The following is a 22912-nucleotide window of genomic DNA, read 5'->3' as shown; positions in this document are numbered from 1 at the left end:
TTAGGCCTCATAACGACCCTGGGCAAACTCTCAATAGAAAACATTATATATTGGAGTCCAAAGCCTCCTCTGGGGTCATCCCTCCCTTCTGCACTAATTGTCTGGGATCTTTGAGTAGAGACACCATTTTTCCATTCCATATTATGGTGGTCAATTGTTTAATTTCAGCCCCTACTAGGTGGAGCTCACTTCCCACCAGATAAGTTCTATATAGCCAAACAGCCCTTTTGTCATTTGGTCCTTGAGCCAGGTCCTTAAGGAGAGCCTGGGTCTCAGGATAAATGAGAGGATGTACTCCCTCCTCCAATTTAGAACTGACCTCACCTTTTTGGCCCTCCCCTTTCGTCTTTTCTGTTTTTATGACTTTCATGTTAGCGGCAAAGCAGAGGGTAAATAATCCTCATCACTACCACAATGCTATTGTGCTGTCTGTTCTTGTAGAGGACACTAGTCCTCTTTCCCAGGGTCCTCCCATCTGTCTCGAACTGCCAGGGAATTAAAATGCCAACCTCCTCTCCAGGTGGTGGTCTGGGGAAAAGCAACCATGAGCAAAGCCCAACACGTGCCTCATGGTTTGGAACACTTGTTTAGTAGGACAGCCACCTCCTCTGGAGCCCTAGGATGGGCTGGAATATAAACTTCCTTGCATTCAGTCATTTTAAGTGATGCTTTAGCTGGCTCAGCCCAGGAATGAGATCTCCATATCCTTCAGGTGAGTGACTAGAATGATACCATTGACAACAGATCTGAATGAGATGGCAGCAGAGGCAGGCTAGCTGTTTACAAAGGTGTCCGAAGAGACCAGCCTCAGCCTAACATCTCTGACTTATTGATTCTTTATCTGCCACAATGGTCCCAAGGGACAAGGATGTCCTGTCATCTCAGAGTTCCCCCAAATCACCAGCCCAGCGGCAGGGAGCTCCTCCTGCTAAAGTCTGTTTATGGGGTCAGAAGGAGGCCACTCTCAGTCTAGAGGCATACACACCTCTCTTGTTCCTCTTCAGGCCCACAGGTCTTACAGTGTCCAGTGCCTGCCTACGGAAGGGCCCAGGTGGGCAGTTCCTTAGGGAACTCAGTACCTCCAACCCCAAAAGTCAGTTGCAGTGACAGAGATTGGCTCAAATGCTGGTGCCACTGCTTGGTCAGGCTCAAAGAAAACCACACACACAAGGAGAGACCACAGAAAAATATAAGAACAGTACAGCAAAGAAAAATGCCATGCCAGACTGACATGGAGGCATTCCAAATTTTGAGTCTCAACCACTTAAGGGAAGGCAGGCCAGGATAATTTTGCCAACTGATTGTCCCACTGACTCAGTGGACATGGACCCTATGCTGATTTCCTAATTATCACCCAAGTCCTTCCCTATCCTTACCACCACTGGTAGCAACTAGGGATTTGGAGGCTGATCGCAGAAAAAGATATGACCAAAAGTTGGCAGTAGCAAAAGATGACCTTTTTTTGGAGGAAGCTTTCACAGATGTGCATGCAGGGGAAGTCTCTCATGACAGGAGACCTTCCAGAGGCTACCAGGTGGGAGCCACCCCCAAAAAGGAGAGGAAGGCAAGGGAATTCCCAGAAAAGACCAAGATCAGAGTAGGGCCTTCTGTGTCTACACAATGCCACTTAGCAATACAACAAGGGGTCTCAGGGTCAGAGACTGCTGAAAGGCAGCACTGGCTTGACTGTGTTTATAGCTCCAGGGTTTATCTTATCTATGGTTAGCAGAGGTCGGGTGCAGTTTTGCACAGTATGCAAAGCAAGCAAGCTCTAAATGGCTAAACATCTTCTTATTTGGGATCTACTTAAAACACTTTAATGTGTAAAAATTTGAGTTAGGTGCTGGCCGGCTTTTGAGTTCATGGGTTCTAACCTACTATGAAAAAATAATCGACATAGGGCCAATAAACAGAGGCCAACTTTGGCTCCTTTATATAACAATGTCCACACTGGAGAGTGAATGTGTAAGCCTGTTCAAATAGGAGTGTGTTAATAGGAGTATATTTGTGTGAATAGGTAAATGTGCACATTCATGAGTATGAGTGAATAGGTGACCACGTGAATGGATACTAGTGTATTTGTGTGTGTGAATGAATTTATAAGTATGTTTATTTATATGGTATTTTTAAAGCTAGTATATTTGAATCAATGAATTTGTGAGCATCTTCGTGTACATGTGTGAGTGACTGTGTGAGCTTCCTGGTGAGCGTGATCATGTTTGTGTATCAGTAAATGTGTGGGCACATTCCTATTTGTGAGTGTTTCATGTGCATGTGTAAGTGAGTGTGGGTGTATGCAAGCATCTGTGAACGTGACTGAGTGAATCTGTGAATACGTTCAATTGAGTTTATGTGTGAGCAAGTTTTGGTGAGTGAATGAGTGTGTGAACATGTTTGTGCAAGAGAATATGACTATGTGCATGCATATAAGCATATGTGTGTGGGAATAAATGTGGAAATGTAATCAAGTATGAGTTCATGTGTTTGAGTGGGACTGTTCATATGTATAAGTGATTTTGTAAGCATGTGCATGAATGTTAGCATATTCACGTGTGTGAATAAATGCGTAAATGTGTTTACATGAACATGTTAACATTTGAGTATATTTCTGTGAGTAAATTGCAAGCCTGGGCTTATGAGCATATGTTAGCATATCTATGTGTGTGAGTAAGCGTGTGAACTTTGCGGTATGTGCATAGTCATTTGTGAGAATACATGAGTATGATACTGCTGTGTTAATATGTGTGAGGAAATGTGTGAGTACATAACTGTGAGTGTATAAGAGTGTGTCTGTGAGTGATTGTGTGAGCAAGTTCTGTTTGAATGAATGCATGTGTAAGCATGCCTGTGTGAATGAATGTATCACTGTATTCATTTGTGTGAGCTTGTTAATGTGAGTGTATTTTTGTGAGGAATATATGAGAATATGCATGTGAGTGTATCTGTGTGAGTAAATGTGTATGTTCTGTGATGAGTGTGAGCAAATGTGTATTCAAGTGAATGTGAGCATGTTAAGATGCATGTGCAAGTGTACGTGAGTGTATACTTGTGAGCATGAGTATCTGTATGTGAATTTGTAAGCATGTCCATGTGTGAGTGAGAATGTGAACATTTTTGTGAGTGAATGAATGTGTGAGGATAACTGTATGAGTGTGTCTATGTAAGTACATCTGGGAACATGTTTGTGTGAGTCAGTGAATATGTTTTAATGTTAGGGAATTTTTTTAGTGTGTTTGTGATGAATATACTTGTGAATATGAGTGAATTGTGACCATGTTCATATATGTGAGTGTGTGAGTGTGTGCAAATGCCTATATGTGAGGATGTCTATGTGAGGAACTTGTGACCACGTTTGTGTCTGTGTGATTGAACATCTGTGCATGTGAGTGTGTGAACATCTTAAGGATGAGTATGCTCATGTATATCAGTAATTGTGTGAGTGACATATGATACATGAGGCATATCTGGGTAAGTGAATGTATAAACATGTTAATTTGAGTATATGTGTATTTGAATGAATGTATGTGTGTCAGTGTATGTAAGTGTGTCTATGAAGAGGAGTAAATCTGTTAGTATGTTCATGTGAGCAAATGTGTAATCGTGTGAATATGTGTGAGCACATCTCTGTGTGAGTGAGCCTGTGTATGTGTGTTAATGTGAATCTGTGTTTCTGTGTGTTCATGCATATGAGGTAATTTGTGAGAGACTGTATGATGTTAGCATGCTTATCTGTGAGTGAATATGTAACCATGTTCATTCATGTGACCTAGTTAATGTCTGCATATATTTCTGTGAGTGCATAAGTGGGGTGTATGTGAAAATATGCGTGTAAATGTTGATCATGTCCATGTACATGAAGGTGTTAATGAGTGTACATGTGAGTACGTGAGCAGCTTCATTATGTGTATATGTGAATATGTTTATGTTTGTGTGCAAGTGATTGTGAGTACATACATTTGAGTGTGCTTATGTGTTGAATGTATAAGCATATGTGTGTATTCATATGTGAATATGAGTGAATGTGGGCTTTGTATTTATGTATTTGTGTTTGAATGTGAGAAAATACTTATGTCTGAGTAAATGCATGAAGATGTAGCTATGTGTGCCTATTATTGAAACGCAAGTTTGAATGACTATAGGAGCCTATGTATGTGAGTTAATGAATGTGAAAACGTTTGTGGGAAATATGTTAATGTGTATGTTCTTTTTTTGTGTTTTTTTTTGTTTTTAAAGATGTTATTTATTTGAGAGAGAGAGACAGACAGAGATAATGACAGAGATCATGAGCGGGGAGGAGAGGTTGAATCAGGAACCCTGCTGAGCAGGGAGCCTGACACGGGGCTTGATCCCAGTACCCCGGGATCATGACCTGAGCCGAAGGCAGATGCTTAACCAACTGAGCTACCCAGGTGCCCCATGTATGTTCCTTTGTGTGAGTGAATGTGAGCATGTTTGTATGTGACTTGATGTATGTTCATTTGTGTGGAAGTAATACTGTGTGTTCATGTGTAAGTGTGAGTGAATGTGAGTAAGTGTACATAGGTTTTCATATGCTTGTGTGAGTGAATATGATCCTGCTGTATGTGAATGTGTGCTCATGTTCATATGTGTGAGTGTGTGTTGGGGGTAAGTGAATGTGTTAATGCATGTGTGTTTATGAGCATGTCAACTATGTGAACTGTAAACTTATTCATGCATGTGTAATTGTGTGAGTGCATGTGATCATGTCCACCTGTGTGAGTGTGGGTGAATGTTGTGAGTACATGTGTGTAATTGTGTCCATGTGTGAGTAAGTATATGAGAATGTGTGTATGTGTGAATGTGAGTGAAAATGGCAGTGTGCTGTTGTGAGATACTGTGTGACCATGTTTGTGTATCTAGAAATATTAACGTTTATGTTTATATGAGCGAATGTCTGAACATGCTCATGTGCATGAGCATGAACATATGTGAATGAAAGCGTGAGCATGTTTGTGTTTTAAGCATGCCAATATGCAAGCGTGAAAGTTTGTGTTTGTGTATGAATGAATTCTTGTGTTCATTTGTGTCTATGTGTGAACTGGTGAGCATGTGCATGAATGTGAGCATGTTCATGTGTGAGTTAATACATGAGCAAGTTGGTATGTGTGAGTGTTAACACAGGAGTATTTTGCCTGTGTGCAACTGAATGTATAAGCAAGTTCATGTATGTGAGCATGACGATGTACAATTTTAAGTGACGTTGTGTGTGTGTTAGTGTCTATATGTGAGAGTCAATTTTTGAGCAAGTTCATGTGAGTGAATGTATGAATATGTCTGTGATCATGTTAATGTCAGTGTGTGCATGAATGTCTGAACATTGTATGTGAATGAATGTGTGTACATTTATATGAACATTTTCCTTTGTACAGTAAATTCATGAGGTTTTTGTATGATGATGATATAATGTGAATATGATCACTAAACAAATGTGGAAACATGGGTACACACATAAGCAAATGTAACTATGTGTGATTGTATTAAAATGGTGCTAATGTGGGGTGTCTGGGTGGCTCAGTTGGTTAAGTGTCTGTCTTCAGCTCAGGTCATGATCCTGGGGTCCTGGGATCAAGTCCCGCATAGGGCTCCCTGCTCAGTGAGGAGACTGCTTCTCCCTCTCTCCCTCTGCCTGCTGCTCCCCCTACTTGTGCTGTCAAATAAATTAATAAAATATTTAAAAAATAAAAATAAAGTGTTAATGTGCATGCTGATTTAGGTTCATGTATGTGAGTAAAGATATGACTGCATGCACATGTGAATATATAAACATGTTCATGTGAGTGAACGTAGGAACAAGTTTGTGTGTTTGAACATGTGCAGGTCAGTGAAAATATTGTTTGAATACATGTGTGAGAGTATCCTGTGATTGTAACGAGTGTATCTATGTGTGAGTGAATGTGGGAATGTGCTCATAAGTGTGATTGAATGCATGAGTACGTCCGTGGGGGAGTGATTGAGTCTGTTTGTGTGACTTTGTCCACATGCAAGTGTGAATGAATTTTATGTTTGTATTTCAAGAATGTATCAGCGTGTTCGTGTACGTGAGTGAATGTCTGAGCATGAGTATGTGTGAGCATGTTTGTGTGCAAGCGACCGTGTGTTATGTCACTGTTTGTGTCATGTTTTCATGTGTGACTGAGTTAACATACTTATACATGTAAGTATGTGTGTGAATATATGAACTTGTTCATATGTGATTTGTGAGTATAGACATGTGTGACATTTGTTTCAGTGAATATACAAGTCTGTCCATGTGTGTGAGCATGTCCATGTGTGAGTGAATGCAAGTGTATGAGTGTGTGTGTAAATGTACTAGCATGTTCATATGTGAGAAATGTGTGAGCATGTTTGTGTGAGTGAATGAGAATACCCTTAGTGTGCAAGGGTAACTGGATGTGGAAGCTTATGTTTGAGTATGTTTCTTCCTCCCAGGGCTTTTTTTCAGGTCCCTATTTCCACTGGCAGGATTCAAGTACGATCATGGATTTAAAAGCATATTGTGAACCATAAGGCGCTGTGCATGAATAAATTTTTATTCTCTATTGGCTGAAAGCTGTCTATAACTAGCTCTATAGCAAAGCCACATTATCCTCTATGCATTACATCACACTGTTGCTATGGAAATAGGCATGACCATTGTGATTCAGCCTGCTGGCTTCACTGCAGGCTGATGGCCCAGAAGCTGAGCAGCAAAGAGAGAAACATGTTACTCCAAGCCCAGTGCTTCTGAAAGCAAAGTGCTACTGGAAATAACTGTCTGGATGACAATGGAGAAGTAAATGGGCCTCTGAGTTAAGGTGTAGCCCAGACGCCAGCATTACGGCTATTATGAACAAGCCCCAGCAAAGTGCTATGTAGTGACAGGGATTTCTATAGATGGAGATTTCTATTATAGCCTTTCAGGCCCCCCCCCATGCCTTTGGAGGATGGAAGTGGTATTGTGCAGTTAGTAAACTTGAACAGGACCAGGCAGCTAGGGCCCCCCACCAATCCCAGGGTTGTACATCTCATTCTAGACTCTTCAGTGCCATGCAGGCGATTCTATTGATGATTCCACGCATCCCTTCTGGTGGAATCTTGGGGACCTAAAGGGCCAGTACAGAGCCTTGTCCAAGGGCTCCCGGCTGAAAGAGCAAGGGGGAGCTGAAAGGCAGTCCACTTACCCCTCACCAAGCCATGTGCCCTGGCACAGAGCTGCAGCACAGAGGAAGGAAAACTTTTTCTACTTTATCTGCTCAAAAAGGCCACCTTATGTGCTAGCAGGGATCAGTATGAGAGCTTAGCTAAAGGATCCCCACATCTTTAAAAGGATCACTGCAAGAGAAGTGTTATGGACTATATATTTGTGTGCCCTCCAAAATTCCTATGTTGAAGGCCTAACCCCCAATAGGATGGTATTTGAAGGTGGGGCCTGTAGGAGATAATTAGGCCTAACTGAGGCCATGAGGCTGGGCTCCCCATGATGGGCTTAGTGAAGAGAGAAGAGAAAGAAACCTGAGAATGCTCTCTCAATCACATGATCACAGAGCAAGAAGGCAGCTGTCTGCAAGATAGGAACCAAATTAGCCAGCACCTTGACCTCGGACATCTGAAACTCCAGAAGTATAAGAAAGAAATATCTTGTCATTGCCACCGAGTCTACAGTATTTCTCATAGTAGCCAGAACCAAGACAAGAAGCCTCCAGATAAAGTGCCTAAAACTCATCTTTGGAGTGATGGCCTCAGCCCCATATCCCTTTACTGTCCTCCCTGATAAGCTCAGGAAGGCAAGAAAAGGGGCAGGAGTAACCACTTCCCTACCCCTTTGGAACTTCACTGTTCCAACTTCTCTCCCTCCTTAGTATCTATCACAGTTCTAGTGCTCCAAGAACAGATGAACAAAGGAGTGATAAAAACGGCTCACTCATTCCTTCATTTCACAGTATGGCAGAGCCTATGTCATGCCAGGTGCTGGGCTGGGGGAAGCCCTCAGGGAGCTGCTCTTCACAACAGTGTGGCTCCCAGTCTCTTGCTCAGAGGGAAGCAGCTTTGTTGGCTTTCCCGGGCTCCTGCTCCTTCTCCTCTTCTCACTGCCCCTTCCTTCTTAAGGAAGTAATAAAGCTTCCTATTTAAAACTAAACAGGTCACAGTCACTAAGACCTCTGCTTGTGAACTTGTGGGGGAAGAAAAATGGATTATTCCCTGAAACTCTACTCCAACTCAGACATGAAGAGAGATTTGACTCAGAGTCTATTGGGAGGTCTCATAGGGAGATTTAGGGGTCCCTAAACACTGAAGCTCTTGTCCTAATTTCCTTGAAGCCTGGCTTAAAAAGAGGAATAGGTGTGGGGGCAGGCGACTCTCATGGGGTAGGTGCCACTGCCTGGATCCTGCTGCCAGAGATGACCTCACACTCATGGGGACAGGCTTGGGCTCAACCTGCCTTTGAAGCAGGTGATGGTTTGAATGGGTTTTAAGGGCTACTGACACATCAAGCACTACTTATTTCTGGGTGTTTTCCTTCTTATCCTCACTATTCTTCTTTACCCTCATCCCTCTTCCTTTCTCTCCTGGCTTCCCTACTCATCTCTGTCCAGGGTCAGCTCTCATTCTCTTGCTGTATCTTTCCTTCTTGGATTACATGCAATTCAAAATGTAATCTAGTGTGTTCGCTCCTTAATTCCGGGAGTCTCAATCTCTTCCAGAATCAAGTTGTAAATCTCTGCCCAGGCCCGCTTTTCTCCCAGTGAAGCGGTCCCCTCAACAACTTTAACCTCACCTAGTTGGTACTTGCAGGCCACTGGCAGGCGCTCACCTTCCTCTTCTCCTGCCCCCTGGGCTGAGCTCTCTCCCTAGAGCACGCTGATGTTGCTGATCAGGTTGGGGAGGCTGTTTCCTTAGGAGGAGCACCTTGTGCCACAGTATTATGCTTTGTTCTCTGCTTCCTCCATCCCTGCCGCCCACTCCATTCAGACTGCAGCTGCCCCATCTACTGGCCGCCCCACTCCCCACATATACATACAACCCTAGACCTGGAGCCTGCAGTGTCCCATTCTAAGAAGGTCCTGCGTTGTTCTTGAACATTCCCGTTCATTTACTGTTTGACCAAATCGATCCAAGGACCCAGCTTTTCTCCCATGCCCCAGGTCAGCATGCCGAGAAAGCTTAATGCAATCCACCACCCACCCCCAGCCCCTAATGCCACTTAGGCATCGGGTTGTAAACAGATCAGAGTCTGTTTGAAAGATGGTGGTGAGGTGTCTCAGAGATAATGCAGACTACCCACACCTGACAATCCCCAGAGGTTGGCCCTTGTCTCCCCCCCTCACCTTGGCCCTGGATGCCTGTTGAGATACAGCTAGCTTGCCTTAAAACAGAGGAAGAGGGGTGCCTGGGTGGCTCAGTTGGTTAAGCATCTGCCTTCGGCTCGGGTCATGATCTCAGGGTCCTGGGATCGAACTCCACATCTCCCTGTTCAGTGGGGAGTCTGCTTCTCCCTCTCCCACTGCCCCTCCCCCCACTTGTGTGCTCTCTTTCTCAAATAAATAAAATCTTAAAAAAAAAAACAGAGGAAGAACGTGCGTGGTACCTAAATGTTCACTGGTTAGCTTTTGCGAAGATGCAAGAGAACAAGGAAAGAAATGAAGTCCCATATACCCAGCCTCTCTCACTCAAGACTTTTGACGTCCTCCCTAGGGAATCCACCTAAAAGAGGCACTGCTGTCCTTATAGGGTAAAATTATTGAAAGAGCCTGCCTTCTGCCCTCTCCACTCCAGCTTTCCAGTCCCCAGATGCACACTCACCTTGGAACCTGTGCACTATGCCTTATCCCCTCACATTCTGCAGGGAGCAATGGAGAATGGCCAAGAGAAATCAATCAAGTGACCCCCCCTCCAAAGTTCAGGGCCTATGGCAATGGCCTTGGCTTTCAAGGTGGTTCCCATGCCAAACATAGTGGCCCAGCTGTCTACCTTCAGGTGCCAAATCCTCACAGCTGTGTGTTCCTTAGGGTTGAGGCAATGAGTATTCAAAAGAACTCTATCTGTTTGCATAAATGTGAACCCTTAGCATTCATTAATTCTTTAGAATTGGTATCTAGTTCAACTTCCTACAGAACCTCTATTGAATGTACCCTTTCTTTTGTCGGCCATTGGTTTAGGTTTCCTGGGTGTCCCCTGGGCCAGAGAACATCACTGTTCTGTGGACACAGGATATATTTTACTGTCCCTTAAAACTGTGTGGTCCAGGCTAGTTGCCCTTTCCAAGGGGAAGGCTAGGAGGGAATATAGGAAGAAACTGACTTGTGGGCTTCCTGGGAGTTTGTGCTTCAGTTCCCTTGTGATTTCTCATCTATGCTCTCAAGATCTGAATGCTAGGCCAAAGAGTTCGGATTTTATGTGAAAGTTAAATAAAGCCATCAAAACTTCCTGCAGTAATCAGGCTAGATTTATAAAGATCATGCTGATTGTGGCGTGTTGAATAGACAGGAGGGACCAACACTGGCATTAGGGAGACCAGAGGTTGGGAAGTTGCTGCAGTAATTCAGCAGCAAGATTCCCAAGGCCTGATCTTGGGGGCCCACGATCAATGGAGAGATAAGATGTTGTCTGGAGGTAGAGCCAATAAAACTTGGTGAGAGTTGAAGGCTTAGGGATGAGGAACAAGCACCTGGGGCCTGGGCAGACAAAGCAGACTGGATAAAGATCATATGCTCAGTTTTTTAAAAAAACTGAGTATGGTGAGTGCCCAGGGTGCAAAGAATCTGTGTTTAAGTGCTCTCCCCATAGAGCATGACAGTACAGAAAATTCTAGCTTGAGAAGCATAGGAACCTATGGCCTGCACACCTACTTCTGTGGGTAGTGCTCCTCCAGTCACACTAGGGAATGCGCCTCAGCTGTGGTACCCTCATAAGAGATTGTAGATAGGGCAGAAGGCCTCTTGCACATTGAAGCCAGAGAAGTGGGAGAAACTCCAGGGTCAGAGCAAAAAGCCTGAGAATTGGCATCCCAGGGGTGCTCCACTGCAGTTCAGGAAGGTGGGATCTGGAGAGACGAGTGTAGAGCCTGGAGATATGCCATTGGTCAGCTTACCTGGTGGGACTGGTTTGCTGTGTCTCAGCTCTATTCAACTTAATACATAGATCTCAAGTATCTAGAAGTGGCTTACCTTCAAAATTTGGACTCAGATGAACATCATATCCTGTCAGCATCCTGTCCCAAACCTTCTGAACCAATTTCATTTGTAGTTTTTGCTGAAACAGAGAAGTCACTGGCTATCAGTAAATGCCACATTGTTTCTCAGACAAACAGCAGACGTCACCCCAGCTGTAAATTTTCCAGGGCCTTCCCTTCCCCTGTATACATGCAAACATACAGAATCATGTGTGTATACACCCTCTCTCCCACCCACCTCTCTTCCCACAGTGAGTTAGCCAGAAGCACAGCAATGAGGCAGACTTCTCCTTCTTCTTCCTCAGCTTTTGTCCAGATGGGGCACAAAGACTGGGTCCATGTTACCAGGCAGTATGACAGGGGAGCAGCAAGCATTCTGGGAATTGGGGAGTGGAGGAAGCTGGCAGTGGCAGCCCTCAGAAAAATGTCTTACTTCAACTCCCTAAAGAGCCCCACCTTGCAATCAGCATGGACCCAGCTCTTCAGGTTGGTTGATTGACCCAGGAGAAGTAATCTTCCACCCTTGGTGTCCTCTTGAGCTGTGGTAACCAGTTTACGTTCTCCAACTCAAAGTCACATTTTCCCTACCTGGGCCGGGACTGGGCATTTTGTATTAAATTCATGTCAACCTTGCTCTTGTACACCTGTTTTTAGGGCATACGGCATACGACATAAAGAACCTTTTGATCCTCACCCAACAAAGCCATTTCAGATTCTTGGGCCTCAGGGCTCTCTTCTCAAAGACATTCATTCTGGGACGTGGCATCTCTCACTAATCATGTGCATTCTACCTGGAGATGTCTTGGGTGAGTATGAATAAGTACCTAGCTGTAGCCCACAGAAAACTGGTGTGATATTGTGATTTATGAGAAGTATACATCAGGTCATTCAGATGACCAAAATATATTTCTCACATGTATCTGGTCTTCCTCCTCATTTCCTGGTTCAAAGCTCCCCAAACCCTTGGAATTTCCTAAATGTTGAAAGTGACAGAAGCGTCTCTTGTTATGTGAATGAGGTGACTTTTGGAAGCACCTAAAGACAGGCTGTTTGCCAAGAGAATCAACCATGTGATTTGAGGGCTGAAACTCCCAGTCCCATTCCCCTGACCTCCTGAGAAGGGAGAGGGGCTGGTGGTTGAATCATAAGTCATTGGCCAATGGTTTAATCAATCACACCTACACAGTGAAGCCTCCATAAAAACCCAAAAGGACAGGGTTTGAGAGTTTCTGGGTTGGTGAACACGTGGAGATTTTGGAAGAGTAGTGGGTCTGGAGAGGGCATGGAAACTTTGCACCCTTTCCCCATACCTTGCCCTCAGACTGTTCCTGAGTTATTTCCTTTTATATCTAGTAAGTAAAATGTTTCTCTGAGTTCTGTGAACCTCTAGCAAATAAATCAAACCCTAGGAGAGGGCTGTGGTAAATGTTTCCTTTATAGGCAATCAGTCAGAAGCACAGGTAACAACCTGGACTTGCGACTGGCATCTGGTGTGGGGGGAGGGCAGTCTTGTGGGACTGAACAATTCACCTGTGCAATCTGATGCAGTTGGTAGATAGTGTCAGAATTGAGCTGCTGGTGTCTAAGAATTGCTTGTTAGCATGGCGGGGTAGGGGAGGGGAACCATCCCAGATGTTGAGATTGGGCCCAAGAACCTAATTTAGCTGGCCTTTCTAAAGGGCTCTGAGATATTCACCCAAGGCACCTGAGACTTTCAGTGAGGCCATTCCACCCCCCCTACACACACACACACACACACACACACACACACACACACGGGGCTTTTGAATAAGAACAGGCCCTGAGCATCTCTAGGACACTTGGGATCTTTCACATGTTGGCCAAGGAACATCAGTACCTACAAATCTGTGTGTGTGGGGGGGGAGTTCACTAGCACACTCTTGTATATGAGATTGTGGACAATGCAGAGCTGCTGCCTGGAACCTTGCCCAACTCCCTTTTCTTCCCCCTGGGTACATGTTCTTTTCTGGTTTGCCATTTGAAAACTTATTCCAGATTATCTTCAATCACAGAATTTCATTTGGCAATATTCCAAAGTATGTACAGGAATTATTCCTGAATTAAAGCAATGTATTCTCACCTGTTTCCAATCATACATTACCCATGTGCCAGTGCTCAGCATCTTATGGCCACAACAAATACATGTTTCTGTGTGATCTGCAGGCAAATAGCTGACTGTTTAACAACTCTCGGGTATCTACAGACCTAAACTTAAATAAAACACAGAAAAAAACCTGCATCTTCAAAAGTTTCACAAGAGTAAGTACAAAAGTATACCGATCTCAGACCACATGAATATACGTCCATAGATTGCACTGTCCGGGGCTAATAATTTCCACTGGTAACACTGAATAGGGTCCCACAGGCTCTCAACACACACACACACACACACACACACACACACACACACACACACACACCTGAAAATCTGTCCTCAAACAGGTATCTCTCATGTCTATATTTTGTGTTTTACCCATTGCTCTATACCCCCATTTTGATCACCTCTTATTCACCCCATTAAGGGGGAAAGGATTCTTTCTTATGGTAGTGAGGATGGCCAAACACACAACATCTGACACTGGATAAATGCAAGGACAGCAATGTATCAGTCACATACACTCACAGTCTGAGAAAGGAGGACACAACACACCAGAGAATGCTGCACTCGAGTTGCACTCAAGAAACAAGAGTGAACAACCAGGGTCTGTAGGAGGCAGGCTTTGTAGTGTGGAGGACAGAGTACCTCTGGTTTCCAGGGGAGGATGCTATTGGCTTGTTGGAATAATTCCATAGCTGGCAGGGAACTGAAACCCTCTAGCTAGGGATAAGCTAGAACCACACCTGGTCTGTTTACTAAGGAGGGTTGTTTAGCTAAGAGAGGTTATCCACATGCACAGCATAGGGAGGAGAACTTTGGTTAGACCATTTGAGGTCTTTCTAATTTTACCAGATGTCAAGACAACATAGAACATGAATTTTAGTCCCTGTACCATAACTGAGTCCTTGATGCCTTCACATCAGGTTAAACCTTGGTGTTAACTAAGACTTTTAGGGAGTAGTGGTGTCTCCCTAGGAAATGGAATAGTCACTTGCCCAAAAGAGAGAGGGCCACATGGTGAGGCAGTCATGGAAAAACATGAACTTCATGGCTAATAAAGGCAACTGTGTGACACTGGTGTAGTGAGTCCTTAGGGGACTTGAATTTAGGCTAAACAATGCTTATAACAATGTCTGTAGAGGAGGCCTATTTACCACTTCTGTAACTTAAGGAGTTCTTTGAGGAGCCAAGTATACCTGTCAATTAAACAAGCAACTTGAGGCCAATAGAAGAGTTGTAAGTTCCATTTACTGCCTTTTTCAAAAGCCCAGCAGTATGCATTCTGAGAACCAAAATGAGTGCTTTGGTCATAACAATAAGATCTGGGACTCCAAGGGGCATAAGGAGCTTCCTGTTGAAGACCTTACACTGTGAACTTAATACAGTTGATCCTCATTATTTTGCAAATTCATCTACCTGCTAAAACTTATTTGTAACCGCAAAATCAACACTCAGCACTTTTGTGGTTATTTGCAAACATTTGCAGAGTGGCAAAAAATGAGTCATCTGACCCACAAGTTCTCACCTAGGTTTAGACAAAGCAGCACTCCAGCTTACTTCACCTCTTGTACGGTAAACAAGTGACCTTTCAACAGTATATTTAGTGCCATGTTGTTCACATTTGTGTGCTTTTTGTTAGTGGTTTCACTGTTTAAATTGGTCCCCAAGTGTAGTGCTGACAAACTGTCGAGTTTTCCTAAACACAAGAAGGCTGTGATGTGCTTTGTGGAGAAAATACACATTTTAGGCGTGAATTAGAGTGTTGTTATTGATGAGTTCAATGCAAATCATTAATAATATGTTAAATATCAATTTAAATGAATCAACAATATATACAAAATAAGATGTCTTTAAACAGAAACACACATAAAACAAGTCTACGTACTGATTGGTGGATGAATATGTTGTTATGACTAGAGGCTCACAGGAACCTAACCCTCTATTTCCCTAGGAGCAACGGTTTCCTAGTCACTAATTCTGTGCTCATGGTGACCTTTACAGGACATAACTACCACAAATAACAACAATCAACTGTATATGTAGACATCTGTTATCCTCTGAATTAGTCTGCTAGGGCTGTCATAACTAAATACCACAGATTGGGTGGCTTAAACAACAGAAATTTAGTTCTATAGACTAGAAGTCCATTATCAAGGAGCTAGGAGGGTTGGTTTCTGATGAAATCTCTGTCCTTTTTAGATGGCTGTCTTCTATGTCCTAGTATGGCCTTTCCTTTGTGTGAGCATGGAGGGGGAGAGAGAGAGAGAGCTCTCTGGAGCCTCTTCCTTGTCTTATAAGGACCCAATCCTATTAGATTAGGGCCCCACCCTTATGATCTCATTAAACGTTAATTACCTCCCTAAAGGCCATAGCTCCAAATACATTCACACTGAGGGTTAGGACTTCAACATATGAACTTGTGGGGGACCCAATTCAGTCAATAATGACTTGATTTATATTTTGGGTATCTGTGAGACAAATGATTCCCAGAGTTCTGTACCCCAAAAGGGGTAACTCTTAGACAATGGCCCAAGAGTTTATAAAAATGTGCATCTGGGGCCATTTGCTGGCCAGAGCATCCAGTATTAAGATGACTACCTGAAGTCTGGCCAATTGTGCTGACACTTTTGTCCTGTCTTTTATCATGGACATCCTAGTTAAGGGATGGGAAGCAGTAATATCTATGATGGTGACAATACCATCTGTAGTGTACAAACTCCTAGTGTTGTTAAATCAGTTGATTGCAAGGGGCTTCTCAGGTAGCCAAGAGGTTGGTGGGGGGAGGGGGGTTCTTGCACCATCATGGCATCTGATAAAGGAGTAAGGACAGATAAGGCCATGCCCTCCTACAAGAGAGATTTGCTAGAGGGCTCAGATTTGGCTCCATCCTGTATTGGGGAAGCCTCACTAGCCATGCTGAGGTTGTGGGGTGCTGGTTCCATGACCCAAGGCATACTGGGCAACAGTGTACAGAGGGTCACAGGCTCAGGGTCTGTGAGAGACTCTATTTTGAGGATAGTTCAGTATGTGGCCAGCAATTGCCATTCTAATGGCGTATAGTGCAAGGCCAAGACAGGCAGTTTCTTGCATCAGAAGCCCACAGCCAATTTATCTGTTGTCCAACCCAACATCATGGGTGGTCCAAAGACTCCATGGAGCATGAGAGGAGGTTACTAAAGCCTCTATAATTTAGGAACCTCTCAAGACACTAACAAGAGTGTCCACTGATTTAGATTTGGACAGACTCCACAGTCTTGTTTTTGGAGGAGGCTTTTATCATTGCATTGTACAAATTCTTTCAGTAAATTTTGGATTTCCAATTGGATTAAACTGTGGACCTTTGTTTCAATTTAATTTATTTCCTCCCTCTTTTGGGTTCTTGGACCTAATTTCAACATGTGGAGCTTGGTGCGGCGGGGCCGGGGGCCTTCCCCACACACTATCAAGCAATTTTCAGATACCAGCACAGTGTCCAGTCCAACTCAGTTCTGACACTATCCAGAGATAGCATCAGATATCACAGGTTAAGGTTCAGTCTACAAGACTGCCCCCCACCACTTCAGATACCTGTTGTTACCTGTGCTTCTGACCAACAAGCTACAGACCAAAGGTTCCCATGACCTCCTCCTGGGGTTTGATTATTTGCTAGAGCAGCTCAAAGAAACCCATTTACTCACTAGATAACCAATTTACTATAAAAGGATATGACTCAGGAATAGCCAGATGGAAGGGATGCATAGGACAAGGTATGTGGGAAGGGGTGGGGAGCTTCCATGATCTTTCTAGGCATGCCATTCTCCCAAAATCACATGTTCACCAACTGAGAAGCTCTCCAAACCCTATCCTTTTTGTCTTCACAGAGGCTTCATTATATAGGCATAATTGATTAAATTGTTGGCCACTGGCTATTGATTCAACCTCCAGCCAGCTCCTCTTTCATCCTTGGAGCTCTGGGGTGAGAACAGCCCTCTAACCACATGGCTGGTCCTTGAGACAAGTAGCCCCCATCCTTAGGGTACCTAAGGGCTTTCCAAAAGTCACCTCATTAACATAACAAAAGATAACCTTAAAGCTCTTACCACAGGAAATTCCAAATGTTTTAGGTGCTGTGAGACAGAAACCACGGACAAAGACCAAATACAAATGAGAAATATTTTGGTCACCTGAGTGACCAAATACCTATTTCTTACAAATCACATCACACTTGCCTGTACTCAGGTTTGTTGCACTCTTTTTTTCCATTCTTTCATTCTTTTTACTTGTTTGTCACTGGATATACTCTGTTCCAGGGGGTTCCTCTCCACTCTACTCATATTTTTACATTTCTTCATCCAGAATCAGAATCATTAGGGTTACGGTCTTCCTCTACAGCAATGGTTGCTTTATTGGCACTGGATAGGGGTTTTACATTGGGAGAACAGTTTAATAATAAATGCTTTCCCCCACTTTCTCATCCATTCCTGGGCCACAAGCCACCATGGATGTGCACTTCAATAGCCTTGGGTGTCAGGAGAGAATGCAGGCAGCAGCAAGGGAAGCAACAGCACAGGAGATATGCAAGCTCACTACCCTGTCCAGAACAATGACTATTAAAGCAACAAGGGGTACCATGCTTAATTAGTTCTCCCTGTGGTTAGGAGTCCCCTTCCTATCTGCAAACCTAATAAAGGGCCATTCCAGATGTACACAATCACAATGATCACATGGCTGGCTGCCCCAAGTAACCACAGTGGTCACCAGGTTAGAAGCAGTGGTCACTGTCTAACAAGTCACTAATGCAACCACTGGGATGAAGGACTCAAGTGCTGACCATTTAGGATGCTGTGATGTTGCCACCTTTACAGGTGGGAGTCTCAGAGACCTTCTGTTACACACAGCCCAAACTCAAAGACACTTAATACTAAGATCTGGCCAATTAACTATAATTCTTATCTTAAGGAGAGAATGTTTTAGGGAAGGAAGAGATGGCAACACTCAACAAAAATAACACAGTGCCACGCAGGCCAGAGCGCAAGCCCACCAGCGACTGGTGGTCCTGTCCCAGGCAGCCTTCACTGTATCACGGCACAGTCAGTCAAGGAGCAGCTAGCAAAAGCTGACCAGCTCCCCCTTGATTATGGTTGGATCATCATGTGTGTGATGACAATGGTTTTAATCACCTCCTCTCCACCCCTTTAATGAGGGTGGGAGTTCCACCCTAGAGTTATCGGGATGGCTAAACACACATCACCCAACTCTAGACAGAAAAGAGCAACAGTCACATACGTTCACAGTCTCAAAGAGGAGGGCATTTCATACCCTGCAGGACACAGGAGGGTTGCACTCTGAAATAGCATGAATCAGAAAGATCCGTGAGGGGCAAGCTTTTTTGGTAGTATTAAGAGGGTGAGGTACCCCCTGCTTCCTTTCTTCCTTCCTTTCTTGTTTTTCTCAGAACCAAATTAGAACACTGTGAACCAGGGGCGCTAGCTCAGTGGGTTAAGCATCCAACTCTTGACTCGGGCTCGGGTCATGATCTCAGGGTCCTGAGATGGAGCCCCGCCTGCTTAAGATTAAGTCTCTCTCTCCCTCTCCCTCTGCCCCTTCCCCCCACAAGCACACACACGTACGTGCACATTCTCTGTCCTAAAAAACAAAAACCGTGAACCTAAAATTAAATAGACTATAAGGAGTGCACTTGTTGTGATGAGCACAGGGTGATACATGGAAGTGCTGAATCACTATACTGTACACCTGAAACAACATTTGTTGGAGTTGTAAATTAGAGACTTTAGTGGTCTTCCTTTTAGCTGAATCATCTAGGGTGTGGGTGAACTGATTTGCTAAATTAATTGAACCTGGAGTGGACATAATTTCCCATTCCATCTTGTTCCTTTTTAACTAGGAAAGAAAGATCCCGGTTCAGCCCATTAACAACCATAGAATTAAAAGCTACTCCTGTGGATTTGACATTTAAAAGACCAGAATTTTCTCTGAAAACAATTTGGAACCGGCTATAATAATTATGCATGGGCTCATTGGGCTTCTGAATACAGGCCCCAATCTTATTCCAGTCAACAGGTTTTGGCTTAACCCTAAGAATAGGCTGGTAATTTACAACTCCTACAAAACAAATGGAGGCCCCTAAACAAAAACAAAAGCCTCCTGATCTTTGTCATTATTGCAAAAAGCCAGAGCATTGGAAAAAAGACTGTTATTAAGCTGAAGCACTCCAAGTGCCTTCCATGCTTTAACCAACCTTTCCAAGTGCCCTCCTCCTAACTCTCAATGACGGAACTCCAAGGAACTGCAGGGGCTTTTCCCAATCCTGCTCCTTAACCGGCTTAGAGAAACAACTCTCCAGATAAAGAATGAATCTCTCTCTGTCGTTATTGACACCGGACCTACGCCCTTGGTGTTCAACTCCACTGTTATCAAATAGCCCCTGCCTCTAGTACTAACATGATTCAAATGGGAGGGGGATGTCAAATAAACCTCAACAAGTTCCTGTCTCTAAACCTATCCCCTTTTGTTTAGCCCCTCTGAGAGATACCCACCCCTTTTTCCTTAGTTTCTCTGCCTCAATTCATTTATTGGGCCGGGATTTCTTGGAGAAATACCATGTTAGAATTTCTTTCTCTCAAAAGGGGGAAATAAATTCTATAATTTGACAACAATGACCAAAATAGCCAACTAGGTGAAGCAAATGAAATTTTTTAAAATTATGTTCAGTTAGCCAACATATAATACATCATAAGTTTCTGTTGTAGTGCTCAACAATTCGTTAGTTGCGTATAACACCCAGTGCTCATCCCAACACGTGCCCTCCTTAATACCCATCACCTTGTTACCCCATCCCCTCACTTCCCCCCCTTCTGTAACCCTCAGATTGTTTCCTGGAGTCCAGAGTCTCTCATGGTTTGTCTCCCTCTCTGAACCTTTAATTCATTTATTTGTTCCATCTCTGATGACACTAGAGCTAGTTGTAAGGATACTAATCATTTGTCCCCTTTTCACAGGAGGACGGCATCCGTCTGATTTTTAGCCTTAAAGGGACACAAGGTCTCCAAGGAAAAACTGCAGTTTGTCCAAATTCAAATTCGTTATTTAGGGCACCTAATCTCAGAACAAGGGCTACTCGTAGATCCAAGGAGCCTTCATAGAATCCTGAACTTCCCCAAAACTAAGTGCCAATTACAAGGTTCTCTCAGGTGGGCTGGCTGCCTAGTGTCAGAAATGGATTTTTAACTTTTCTCTCATGGCTCAGCCTTTACATACCATTACTAAAGAACATCAAACCTGACCCCATTAATTGGGAAGCTCAGGATGTCCTAGTTTTTAATACCTTAAAAGAAAGCTTAATAAATCTTCCTGCCCTTGGACATCCCAATTACCAACTTCCTTTTTTCCCTATTATATATGAAAGGAAAGGGAATGACCTTGGGAGTATTCAACCAAAAACATGGGGACCACCATCAATCCATAGGGTAATATAGCCAACAGCTAGACCCTGTGGCATGAGGATACCTCCCTTGCCTCAGAGCCATTCCTGCCACTGCCCTTTGAGTTAAGGGCACTGAAGGAATAGTCATGGGGTCCCCTCTAGCCATCTTTGTGCCCCACAAAATAGAAGCCTTCCTAAATTCTAATGACTGTGGATGGGGGTCTGTCAAGGATCTCAGAACAATAAACAGTATTGTTATGCCTGGTCACTTTGTTGTTCCCAACCCTCATGCTCTATTAGCCTCCAGCCCTACCTAAATTCTTATCATACTCAACACCTTTCAGCCGGTCATCTCACTGCCTATGAAATCTTCTTGCTCACAGCTCCTCACATAACTTTTCCTCACCGTAATAACCTTAACTCCTCTACTCTTCCCTCCTCTAGGACAATACTCCAGACAATACTGTTTGACTCTAACAGATCACCTCCTGACTCCTTGATGACTTACAGGAAACTCCTTTGGTTGATGCTAATTTGTCATGGTTCACTGGCAGTTCTTATTTGGAAGGTGAAAATGGCAAATAATGGTGCTGGATAATTCCAACTCCCTCTGAAGTAACTGAAGCAGCATCTTTGCCTTTGGCTACTTCAGCACAAGGCGAGCTATAGCCACTCACAAGGACCAGAAAGACTCTCTTCAACCCCACTGAAAGGACCCTAGTCAGGTGCTGCTAACCAACCCCTGTGCTGCCGAATTCCAAGGAACAGACTTTTGGATTCCCGTGTCACTTCTTAAAAAAGCACCAACAGCGCCTGGGTGGCTCAGTCGGTTAAGCATTTTGCCTTTGGCTCAGGTCACCATCTCAGGGTCCTGGGATCTAGGCCCTTGGCTCAGCATCAGGCTCCCTGCTCTGCCTCTGCCTTTCCCCCGCACTCATACACTCTCTAACTCTGTCTCTCTCCAATAAATAAAATCTTTTTAAAAAACTTAAAAAGGGGGGCACCTGGGTGGCTCAGTCATTAGGAGTCTGCCTTCGGCTCAGGTCATGATCCCGGAGTCCTGGGATTGAGCCCTGCATCTGGGCCCCCTGCTCAGTGGGGAGCCTGCTTCTCCCTCTCCCACTCCCCCTGCTTGTGTTCCCTCTCTCGCTGTCTCTCTCTCTGTGTCAAATAAATAAAATCTTTAAAAAAATAAAACTTCAAAAAAAAACACAATAAAATAAAAACATAAGGAAAGCACCAAACACTGACTGGACCTGCACACCAACTGGTGACCCAAAAATAAAGATTTCCAGGAACTGAAGCAGATAGCAGCTGAAGGAAATAACTTTCTCAAGATGACAGGACCAGACCAGGCATGTATATACCTTCTTTCCCTTGCTTGTACTCTTTGCCCTCTCTTTCTGGGAAAGACAATGCCCTTACCTACATTTCCAATCCTTTGCAAAAGGGGGAAACCTCTCTGACTGTTGGATCTATCACAAGAAGTTCCAATCTGTTCACGATGTCAGAGATCCCATGGTATTACCTACAACTAATTTCTTTCTAGGCCCAAATGCCATTGTTGATTACACCCAAAAGCCTAGAGTTGTTAATTAGCAGGTGGGCCTATTGCAACCAGGTGTTCACACACTGAAATACAGTATGACTATCCCTAGTCATAATCATACTACTTCAGTTACATCCCTCCTTCTTTGCCAGGTTCACTCCCCCAGGTTCTTTTCCTTATCGAACTGTGATCTGTCTCCCCCAGGTTCTTTTCCTTATCGAACTGTGATCTGTCTCCCCCAGGTTCTTTTCCTTATAGAACTGTGATCGGTCTCCCTGTACCCAAGGGAAATACAAATAAGTTTATCCCTCTTTGCAAGGCTTTTAGAAAAGATCCCTTTAGGAAAAGATGGGACTCTCACAGAATGTCATCCCAACTCCTCTGACCCATGACTTCAAAGGCTCAGTCAGGAAATTTCCAGTTAGGGAATCTATCAATAACCAGACCTTAGCTAGAGTCTTCTATGTTCCACCTGGTTTTGTTGGCAATGGACATTTCCTATGGGCATACAGATGCGTAGACAGTTGGCAACTTGGAAGTCAGTGTTACTGGGGCATTTAATATTGTTCCTGTTAACATCCATAACAAATCAAGAGACTTCCCATTGGTCTGCCCCATTAGGCCTCCAGAGCCATCTTAAATGGGAATTTC

This window comes from Callorhinus ursinus, unplaced genomic scaffold (assembly GCF_003265705.2).
Source record: "Callorhinus ursinus isolate GAN/ISIS: 27379988/994484 unplaced genomic scaffold, GSC_fseal_2.0 scaffold65, whole genome shotgun sequence".
Taxonomy (NCBI): Eukaryota; Metazoa; Chordata; class Mammalia; order Carnivora; family Otariidae; genus Callorhinus; species Callorhinus ursinus.
The sequence above is the reverse complement of the archived record's forward strand: the minus strand, read 5'-3'. Positions refer to the sequence as shown.